The following is an 11,120-nucleotide window of genomic DNA, read 5'->3' as shown; positions in this document are numbered from 1 at the left end:
ACAAAAACAATTTCACATACAAGTGAGATCAAGCAGTATTTTTCTTTCTGTGACTGGCTTATTTTACTTGACATAATGTCCTTCAGGTTCACACATGTGGCAGCAAATGGCAGGATCTCCTTTTTTTTTTTTAGATTGAATAATATCCCACAGTGTATCTATGGCACAGTTTCTTTCCTTTTTTTCCTCCCAAACTGCTGTGAACACTAAGGACAGTTTTGTTTATTTATTTGTTTGTTACGGCATCTCACTCTGTCACGCAGACTGGAGTGCAGTGGCGCGATCTCGGCTCGCTGTATTTGAGGTTTCACCATGTTGGCCAGGCTCGTCTCAAACTCCTGACCTCAAATGATCCACCCACCTCGGCCTCTCAGAGTACTGGGATTATAGGCGTGAGCCATCGCGCCCAGTCAGCACAGTTTTTTTAATCCATTCTTCCTTCAACATACACTTAGGTTGTTTCCACATCCAGGCTATTGCAAGTAATGCTGCAATGAACATGGAGTGCAGATATCTTTATGAGGTGGTGATTTCACTTCTTTTGGGTATATGCCCAGAAGAGGGATTGCTGGGTTATCTCATAATTCTATTTTTAATTTCTTTAAATGATCACGGCTCACTGCAACCTCCATCTCCTAGGCTCAAGTGATTCTCCTGCCTCAGCCTCCCAAGTAGCTGGGAATACAGCCATGCACTACTACACTAGGTTAATTTTTTTACTTTTTGTAGAGACAGCGTCTTGCTTGCTATGTTGCCCAGGCTGGTCTCGAACTCCTAGATTCAAGCAATCCTCCCACCTCAGCCTCCCAAAGTGCTGGAATTAGGTATAAGTCACTGTGCCCGGCCTCTCTTGTCTTTTTTATATTAGCTATCCAGTTGCTTGTTTTGAATGAGATTAATAAAGACTTCAAATTTCTTCTACTTTACACCTTTTTTTTTTTTTTTTTTGTAGTTTTAGTGTTTTTTTCTCATAACCATTATTGCTTTTATAATCAGAAACAAGCCCAGGAAAGTTTATAATAAAACTTCAAATTCGTACTTTCTATTTCTTGCCATTAGTTCAGGAGAAAATAAAAAAGAAATGAGAAAAGAAAAGGGAGGTAAGAGGAGAGGACAGGGAGCCGGGCACGGTGGCTCACGCCTGTAATCCCAGCACTTTGGGAAGCCGAGGCAGGTGGATCACGAGGTCAAGAGATCGAGACCATACTGGCCAACATGGTGAAACCTTGTCTCTATTAAAAATACAAAAATTAGCTGGGCATGGTGGCGCACGCTTGTAGTCCCAGCTACTTGGGAGGCTGAGGCAGGAGAATCGCTTGAACCCGGGAGGCGGAGGTTGCAGTGAGCTGAGATCGTGCCACTGTACTCCAGCCTGGCAACAGAGTGAGACTCCCATCTCAAAAAAAAAAAAAAAAAAAAAAAAAAAAAAAAAAAAAAAAAAAAAAAAAGAGGAGAGGACAGGGGAGCAGAGAGAGGAAAGAGAAAGTGATAATGCAGAGAAAAATAAATACTGGTTTGCCAATAGAGAGGTGACATGCAAAATATTGAACAAGAGTTTGGCCCAGACTCTCTGCAGTGAAAACAGTTTGACTCTCACTGTGACTAACTGGTCCACTTGCACTGTTGTATATCCACTGACTGTCAGCCTGTTTTCAGGCTCACTTTACAAGGAAGGGTGTGGTTGGGAATACACTGTTACCTTGCACAGAGCGTATTTCCCTTCACCTCCATCTGATGCTCATCACCATGAGCCTTATTTGGCTGCCCCAGTCAAAATGAACTTCTTCCTCTGTTCCCTCATACCTCTCACGTAGTGTGTACTACAAATGCTGCCTCCTAGTATAGCAATGAGTGTCCTATTTTCTTTCCTGCTATTGCATAAATCTTTGAGGACAGGGGTTGTATTCCCACAGCATCTAACTTGCCAGGGATCACATTCTCATCTTCATCCAACTATATTCAAGCAAAAACTATTTGTGATCATGGGGTGCTTTCCAGGGAGTTCCTGCATTTAGAGTAATCAGCTACCTTTTGCAATTTTGGGTGGCCAATTTGTCCATACCCAGGATCTGAGCAATTTGCTGAGGTAGGAGAACAGGTTTCCTAAACTAGCCCCTCTAAGGGGACAAGGGGTTCAAGGGGAAGTTGTCCTGATGTGCAAGAGATGTCCTCTACTGATGGTGATAGCAGAGTTAGATAACCACAAAGATCCTCTTTTGTTCTGGGCTGGGGGCAGAGGGATGGGGACAATGGGAGGGGAAGTTAGGGGAGCAAACTGTCAACAGCAAGGCAGTGTCAACTGGATATAATTTCAAAGATACCTACAGGGAATACTGGGTGGTGCTTTTGCAAAGAAAAGCAAAAAAGTTCTTAGATTCAATGTAATCATTCATTTGTTTATTTAACAAACAGTAATATTACTCTAGCCAGGCATGTGCTGGAGATTTGGAGATTTTAAGATATCATAAAACACATTGTTGGGAAGATTGCAGTGAAGTGGTCATTCACAGATTTAAACACACTGCTGAGTTGAACTGATCCAACCTCATTGTATTAGTAGTAATAAACTGCCACAGAATGGGTGGCTTCAGAGAAATTTATTATCTCATAGCTCTGGAGGCTAAATTCCAAAATCGAAGTGTCAGCAGGGCTGGTGCCTTCTGAGGGCTGTGAGGGAGGGAGCTGTTCCAGGCCTCTCTCCTTGCCTGTATGGTGTCTTCTTCCTGTGTCTCGTCACATCGTCTTCCCTCTGTGGTTATCTCCGTGTCCAAATTTCTCCTTTTTATAAGGACACCAGTCACATTGGATTAGGGTCCACCCAAATTACCCCCATTTTAACTTGTGTGATGGTTAATATTGAGTGTCAACTTTATTGAATTGAAGGATGCAAAGTGTTGTTCCTGGGGGTGTCTGTGAGGATGTTGCCAAAGGAGATTAAAATTTGAGTCAGTGCACTGGGAAAGGCAGACCCACCCTCAATCAGGATGGGCACAATCTCATCAGCTGCCAATCTAATCTGCCTGCCAGAATAAATGCAGGCAGAACGTGAAAAGACTAGACTGTTGGCAGGGCATGATGCCTAACACCAGTAATTCCAGCATTTTGGGAGGCCGAGGTGGGCGGATCACTTGAGGTCAGGAGTTCAAGACTGAGACTAGTCTGTCCAACATGATGAAACCCCATTGCTACTAAAAATACAAAAAATTAGCCAGGTGTGGTGGCACATGCCTATAATCCCAGCTACTGGGGAGGCTGAGGCATGAGAATCACTTGAACCCACGAGGTGGAGGTTGCAGTGAGCCAAGATCGTGCCACTACACTCCAGCCTGGGCGACAGAGTGAGACTCCATCTCAGAGAAAGACCAGACTGGCTGAGTCTCCCGGCCTCCATCTTTCTCCTGTGCTGGATGCTTCCTGCCCTCGAACATCAGACTCCACGTTCATCAGCTTTGGGACTCTTGGACGGAAGGCTGCACTGTCGGCTTCCCTACTTCTGAGGTTTTGTTGCAGATGGCCTATTGTGTGACCTCACCTTGTGATCGTATGAGTCAATACTCCTTATAAACTCCCCTTTATGTACATATCTAACCTATTAGTTCTGTCCCCCTAGAGAACCCTAACTAATGCAACTTGATTACTTCTGTAAAGACCTTACCTCCAATTAAGATCATATTCAGGAGTACTGGGGGTTAGGACTTCAACATGTGAACTTTGGGAGAACACAATTCAAGCCATAACACCCAGCCACATCATAGGGGATGATCCAAAGCTGAACCTAAGTGTCATCAGACAGCACTGAAATGCTTCTCTGGCCATGTTGTATGGGAATCACCACACAGCATTACCCTGGGACACAAAGGTGGCACTGACACCAGGCTCAACAACAATAAGTAAAAAACAAGATGGCACTCTTTCTGCCAATGGCATTGGCAGCCTTCTCCTAGAGCTTGGCTCCTGGTTTCCTGGCTAGTTTTTGGCAGAAGGGATGGACAAACAATGAAAGTGACAGCATGCCCTGGCACTCTGCGTTGGAAGAACTTGCGAAGGGCAGAAGATAGACTGAGAAAAGTGGAAGCCCAATCCTTTAGGTATGCAACCTAGCAAGATAGGCTAAATATACCTAAATGCCTTGACCAAACTCCAATATAACTGATAAAATAATTAAACTGGGCATCCCTAAATAAAACTACACCAATCTGCTTTTGCTGAAATATTAAAACTGTATTCTCACACAAGTTGCCAAGAAAGTAAATAAATCTCTCTATCATAAACATGTAAAAGCCTTTTCCATATCACAAGCTCCTAGTTTCAATCCCTTTCCAACATATCAAAGAGGAACCAAAACAGAAAAGACATCATTGAGCAAAATGAGGATATGTGAAATACAATTGCACTATCTTAAATGGCCCATGACATATTAACTCAATCATTTAAGTTAATGCATAACCTGACAGAATTATTGAACAGGAAATGATCTCATTTGGTAACATCTGGCCAAAAAGATACAGCTGAAAAAAGGTAGTCAACAATTTCCGATTAAAACACAAAAGTGGATGAGATCTGCTGAGCTCCTGCATGTGCTTTTTTTTTTTTAAACAGGGTCTCACTTGCTCACCCAGGATGGAGTTCAGTGGCACCACTCGGCTCACTGCAGCCTCAACCTCCCAGATTCAAGTGATCCTCCTGTCTTAGCGCCCCCCAGGTAGTGTGGGACTGTGATGGCGCATGGGACTAAAGGCACGCGCCACCACACCCGGCTAATTTTTGTATTTTTTGTAGAGACAGGGTTTCCTCATGTTGCCGAAGCCGGTCTTCAACTCCTAAGCTCAAGTGATCTGCCTGCGTCAGTCTCCCTAAGTGCTGGGATTACAGGCGTGAGCCACCGCACCCGGCCATCCTGCATGTGCTCTTACTAGACAACTACCTAGTTCATTTTCTTTATTTGTAATCTTTAAATTATTACCACAATGGACTCTTAAGTTGGGATGACCAGTGTACATAGTAAGCAGGCCCCCTAAAAAAAACTGAGGTTAATGATTGAGGGTATATACCTTGAAATTTATGTTTTTATTTCCATGAGAATTGTAGACAGAATTACTGAGTTAAATGTGTATTTTAATTTTTAAAAGCTTTTTACCCTCAAGTTCATAAGGTGTTTCTCTTTTTTCAGAGTTTATCTTTTCTAAATTTCATTAATATTAGTCTTTTATTAATTTCCTCCTCTATTTTCTTTTATGGCTATTTTACTTCTCTTTTTTGAGACTGAGTTGTACTCTGTCACCTAGGCTGGAGTGCAATGGTGCAGTCTCAGCTCACTGAAACCTCTGCCTCCCAGCTTCAAGCAATTCTCCTGCCTCGGCCTCCCGAGTAGCTCAGATTACAGGCGCCCGCCACCATGCCCAGCTAATTTTTGTATTTTTAGTAGAGACGGGGTTTCACCATGTTGGTCACACTGGTCTCAAACACCTGACCTCAGGTGATCCACCCAACTCAGCCTCCCAAAGTGCTGGGATTACAAGCGTGAGCCACCGCACCCAGCTTCCCTTTTTTCTTTTTCTTTTTTTAAAGATGAGCACTGAATTTCCAATCTTTATGTACTTTATGTACAGCTCTTGCTGGGTCTTGTACGTTTGGTTATGTCGAGTTTCCCTTTTTTCCTTTATAAAGTTTATAATTTCAATTTAGTTTCTAATTTGATCCAATGATTATTTAGGAGGGTGGTCTCAAATTTCAAATAATTATTTTTAAATCTTTTATATATTTCAAATTTCATTAATTTACGTCTAATTTCATCAAATAATGTGAAATTTTAAAATCTCTATTTTTAAGGTTTTTTTTCTTTTTTTCTTTTTTGAGACAGAGTCTTGCTGTTGTGCTGGCTGGAGTGCAGTGGAGCGATCTCGGCTCACTGCAACCTCTGCCTGCTGGGTTCAAGCGGTTCTTGTGCCTCAGACACCCAAGTAGCTGGGATTATAGGTGTGCGCCACCACGCCAGGCTTTTTTTTGGTATGTTTAGCAAAGGCGGGGTTTCACTATGTTGGCCACGCTAGTTTCAAACTCCTGACCTCAGATCATTCCCCCACCTCGGCCTCACAAAGTGCTGGGATTACAGGCAAGAGCCACCATGCCCGGCCCTCTATTTTTTATTTTTGTAGCCAAGTTTATGATAAATTTGTGTAACTACTTAGTAGCCAATATATATATTTGACCAGGTGCAGTGGCTCAAGCCTGTAATCCCAGCACTTTGGGAGGCAGATGTGGGCGGATCACCTGAGGTCAGGAGTTCAAGACCAACCTGGCCAACAGGGTGACACCTCGTCTCTACTGAAAATACAAAAAATGGCCGGGCGCGGTGGCTCAAGTCTGTAATCCCAGCACTTTGAGAGGCCGAGACGGGCGGATCACAAGGTCAGGAGATCAAGACCATCCTGGCTAACATGGTGAAACCCCACCTCTACTAAAAAACCATACAAAAAACTAGCCGGGTGAGGTGGCGGGCACCTGTAGTCCCAGCTACTCGGGAGGCTGAAGCAGGAGAATGGCGTAAACCCGGGAGGCGGAGCTTGCAGTGAGCTGGGATCCGGCCACTGCACTCCAGCCTGGGCAACAGAGCGAGACTCCGTCTTAAAAAAAAAAAAAAAAAAAATACAAAAACTAAGCTGGGTGTGGTGGTGCACACTTGTAATCCCAGCTACTCAGGAGGCTGAGGCAGGACAATCACTTGAACCAGGGAGGCGGAGGCTACAATGAGCCAAGATCACGCCATTGCACTCCAGCTTGGGCAACAAGAGCAAAACTCTGTCTCAAAAAAAAAAGAAGAAGAAAAAAAGAAATAAAAGAAATATACATATTCTCTGAAGAATGTATAATTCTATATATATTTATTACAGCAAATGGGTCAATTGGTTTCTCTATGGTCTCCTATTTTTTGTCTACTAGATCTGTCTGGTTCTGAAAAAGGTGCAGTAAAATCCACAAATTTCATTTTTATGTTATCCTTATATTTATAATAATCTTCTGATTTATATGTTTATGATATTGTTCGGTGCTTATCTTCATATATTGTCTTTTGTAGGTACTGTTCTTCTCCATTTAGTCCCACCTTTTCTGATATTTCTTTATATATCTGTAGTATTGCTTTTCCAACTGCCTTAAATATTTCTTTATCACTCTTAAGTGTGTTTCTTATCAACAACATATTCACTGGATTTGTTTTTAATCCATTCTGATAGTCTCTGTCTTTTGATAGGAAAATTCGGCTCATTTACATTTAATATAATCACTGATATTCTTTATTTTATTCCTTCTCTCTTGCTTATATTTACTATTAAACTTCATTTTTTTTTCTTCTCTTTATATATACTGGTATGAGAAGGAGTCTCGCTCTGTCACCCAGGCTGGAGTGCTGGGTATGATCAAGTTATAATTTATTCCTTTGTTTCCTCTTATAATTTCAAAATGACATTACACTTTCCCACTCCACTAGTGGTTATGTTCTTTTTTAATACACATCATCAAACACATATTACTATTATGTAAGAATATATTATTTCCCCACCAAGTTACTGTATTCCTTGATACTTTCCCTCCACCCAATAAGATGAAACTTTAGAATGTTTTTACTTCTTCTTCCCTTTCCTCCAATACCACCTCTTAGGTTTTGCTGAGAAAAATTGTAACTTTTACTTCCAGGCTCTAGTTAGAGTCGTCACATTTATCTTAAGTGTCTTTATTTAACACATGTAGTACACATTTTCAGTCATTTCATCATCGTCCAAGTACATTAATATACATACCCATGTATATTACAAGGCTCATCATTTTCCCTTTCTACTTTACCTTCTCATTTCTTGGAGTCTCTATTCTCATTAATTTGTTATTTAGTTACAGTCCTCTTTTCAGTTCCTTCAGATGGGGATATGCAGACGATAGGTTCTTGGAATCCTTTCTGCATCTCTTTCACTCTGGCAGGTGAATGATGCTTGGCTGGAAAGAGACTTCTTGGGTTACTTTCCTTCTCTCTTAACAGGTATACATATGACTCCACTGTCTGATACCAGTCCAACTCTTTTCCCATTACAAATAACTTCTTTCGTCTGGAATCTTATATATTTTTCTCTTTAACTTTGAGATTCAGGAATTCTGTCAGAGTATGTTTAGGTGTATTGTATGCTTTTTCTCATCAATCCTGCCTAGAATTTAGTGAACACTTTCAACCTGCAAATATAAGGCTTTATTCAGCTCAGGAAATTTACTTCTATTAAATCTGGATTTTCTCTTGTATTTCACTCTGGAACTCCAATTATTCACAAATTAGATCTCTGGGATCTGTCCTCCCTTCTTCCAGCAGTTGTATAAATTTAAGAGTTAAAAAAAGGCAGATTAATGCTTTTCCTGGTAATATCAGATCATCACAAACACCAGGTCAATTATCTGATTATAACATTTGGTACTAGAAGGCAGCCTAAAGAGAAACATATTAAAATACATATAATTTGTACAATGAATAATTCACTCTAATATCAAGTATGGCATTTTCACTATGTTTCAAAATGTAAAAGTATAGTTAGAATGAATAAGACCTAGTATTTAATAGTATAAAAGGGTGACTACAGTCAACAATAATTCAGTATACATTTTAAAACAACTATAAACAACTGAATTGTTTGTAACACAAAGGAGAAATGCTTGAGGGGATGGATATCCCATTTACCCTGATGTGATTAATATGCATTGCATGCATGTATCAAAAATATCTCATGTACCCCATAAATGTACACACCTCCTATGTACACACAAAATTTTAAAATAAAAAGTACATCTATTAATTATCTTTTCTTTTTTTTTTTTTTAGATGGAGTTTCGCGGTTGTTGCCCAGGCTGGAGTGCAATGGCACGATCTTCGCTCACCACAACCTCCACCTCCTGAGTTCAAGCGATTCTCCTGCCTCAACTTCCCAAATAGCTGGGATTACAGGCACGCACCACCACGCCCGGCTAATTTTGTATTTTTAGTAGAGACGGGGTCTCTCCATGTTGGTCAGGCTGGTCTTGAACTCCCAACCTCAGGTGATCCACCCACCTCGGCCTTCCAAAGTGCTGGGATTACAGACCGTGCCTGGCCAATTGTCTCTATTTTTTAATGACTTTCTAATAGTAATATATACAGTTTTTTTTTTTTTTTTTTTTTTGAGGCAGAGTCTCACTCTGTCGCTGGGGCTGGAGTGCAGTGGCCAGATCTCAGCTCACTGCAAGCTCCACCTCCCGGAGCGCCCGCCACTTCACCCGGCTAGTTTTTGTATTTTTAGTAGAGACGGAGTTTCACCGTGTTAGCCAGGATGGTCTCGATCTCTGACCTCGTGATCCGCCCGTCTCGGCCTCCCAAAGTGCTGGGATTACAGGCTTGAGCCATCGCGCCCGGCCGATATATACAGTTTTAAAATAAAAACTGTTCAGACAATTAAGGCAAAATCTAACTCTCCCACCTTTGACCCCACAGGCCTATCCCGCAAGATAACCTGCTGTTCACAGTTTCTTACAGAATCCTTCAGAAATTCTTCATGTGAAACAGGGAAAAAACTTATTACTGTGGGAGTATTTGTAGCTTCCTTCCTCCTGCCTACTAACAACAAAAAAAATGCCAATATTTGCACCCTGACCGCTTCCCACTGGCTACACCCCCCACCCCTTGCATTGTCTTATTGTGTAGATAAAATAAATGGGAGGGAGGTGTGTTCTATGAGAAGAACCAAGGAAGCTGAGATGAGAGATTTATATACAAAAGGTCCAGAACTATTCACTAGGCAGAAGAAAAGAGAAAGAAAATGGGAAGGGAGATAGATAGGGCCTAGCAGTTGTAGAGACGTCAGGGAGGGTTTTGGTGAAAGGAGGAGAGGAAGAAATACAGAGACAGAGGCTTTGGGGTATGAGAGTGGGAGACAAAAAGAATATGAAGGGAAAACTAATTTCAACTTGTGCTATATAAAACACAAATGTTTCCTACAAGTTCTTTGAGGAATACTGACTTCTGAACATGACATCCTCTGAAACTGAGTCATAAGGGGCCCAGAATCTATTCTATTCACTGTATGTGTGGGTTTGCATTTATATATACATATACACACACACATATGTACATAGAGATGTATACTATATCGGTGGATCTATCTACACATATCCTTTTAAAAACACACTAATGGATCATACTGTGAGTACCCTTTTACACCTTGCTTCTTTTTCTCTTAAAAGTACAGGCAGTGGCTCACACCTATAATCCCAGCACTTTAGGAGACGAGGCAGGTGGATCACTTGAGGCCAGGAGTTCAAGACCAGCCTGGCCAACATGGCAAAACCCCACCTCTACTATAAATACAAAAAATCGCCAGACATGGTGCCACACACCTGTATTTCTAGCTACTTGGGAGACTGAGGCACGAGGATCACTTGAGCCCAAGAAGCAGAGGTTGCAGTGGGCTGTGATTGCGCCACTGCACTCCAGCCTGGGTGACAGAGCAAGACAAAAAAAAGTGCAGATTGATTTTTATCCTATTTCCAAAAAAAGATTTGAGTTAGCTTACAATAAAATCACAGGAATATGACCTAAAACTATTAACATGACTCTAAGGACAGGAACCAAGAAATATAAGGGACGAGGAAGAAATTATATTCAGATATTCTAGCTAATGATTCCATGAAGGTAACAGAAAATTAATAAGCTACTTTAAAAATAGATTCCTATGTAACCCACTGCCAAAAATTTGAAAGAAAAAAATGATTTTACCTAAGAAAGAACAGAACAATGAAAAGAAAAATGTAGCCCAGAGCTTAAGAAGACAGTGAGCTCTTCTTACCCTACAGCTCAGCAAAGAGATCACCAGAGTCTTCAGAGTCTCAGCAAAGAGATCAGCAGAGTTGCCTGTAATTGTTTAAATAAGTAGGGAAATCACAATAATCTGAAATAATGGGTAATGTGTAAGCCTATTTTGCTGGTTTTCATAAATTCAGATGGATTAAATAGTCAAGAAGCAACTTCAAACAAAACAGTGAGGTCCCGCTGCAAAGAACTGTTTCAGAAAGACTTAGGAAACTCCATTTCTCACCACTCTCTCCTTTCAGCCCCA

Source organism: Rhinopithecus roxellana, chromosome 2 (genome assembly GCF_007565055.1).
Source record: "Rhinopithecus roxellana isolate Shanxi Qingling chromosome 2, ASM756505v1, whole genome shotgun sequence".
Taxonomy (NCBI): Eukaryota; Metazoa; Chordata; class Mammalia; order Primates; family Cercopithecidae; genus Rhinopithecus; species Rhinopithecus roxellana.
Note: the sequence above shows the minus strand (reverse complement) of the source record.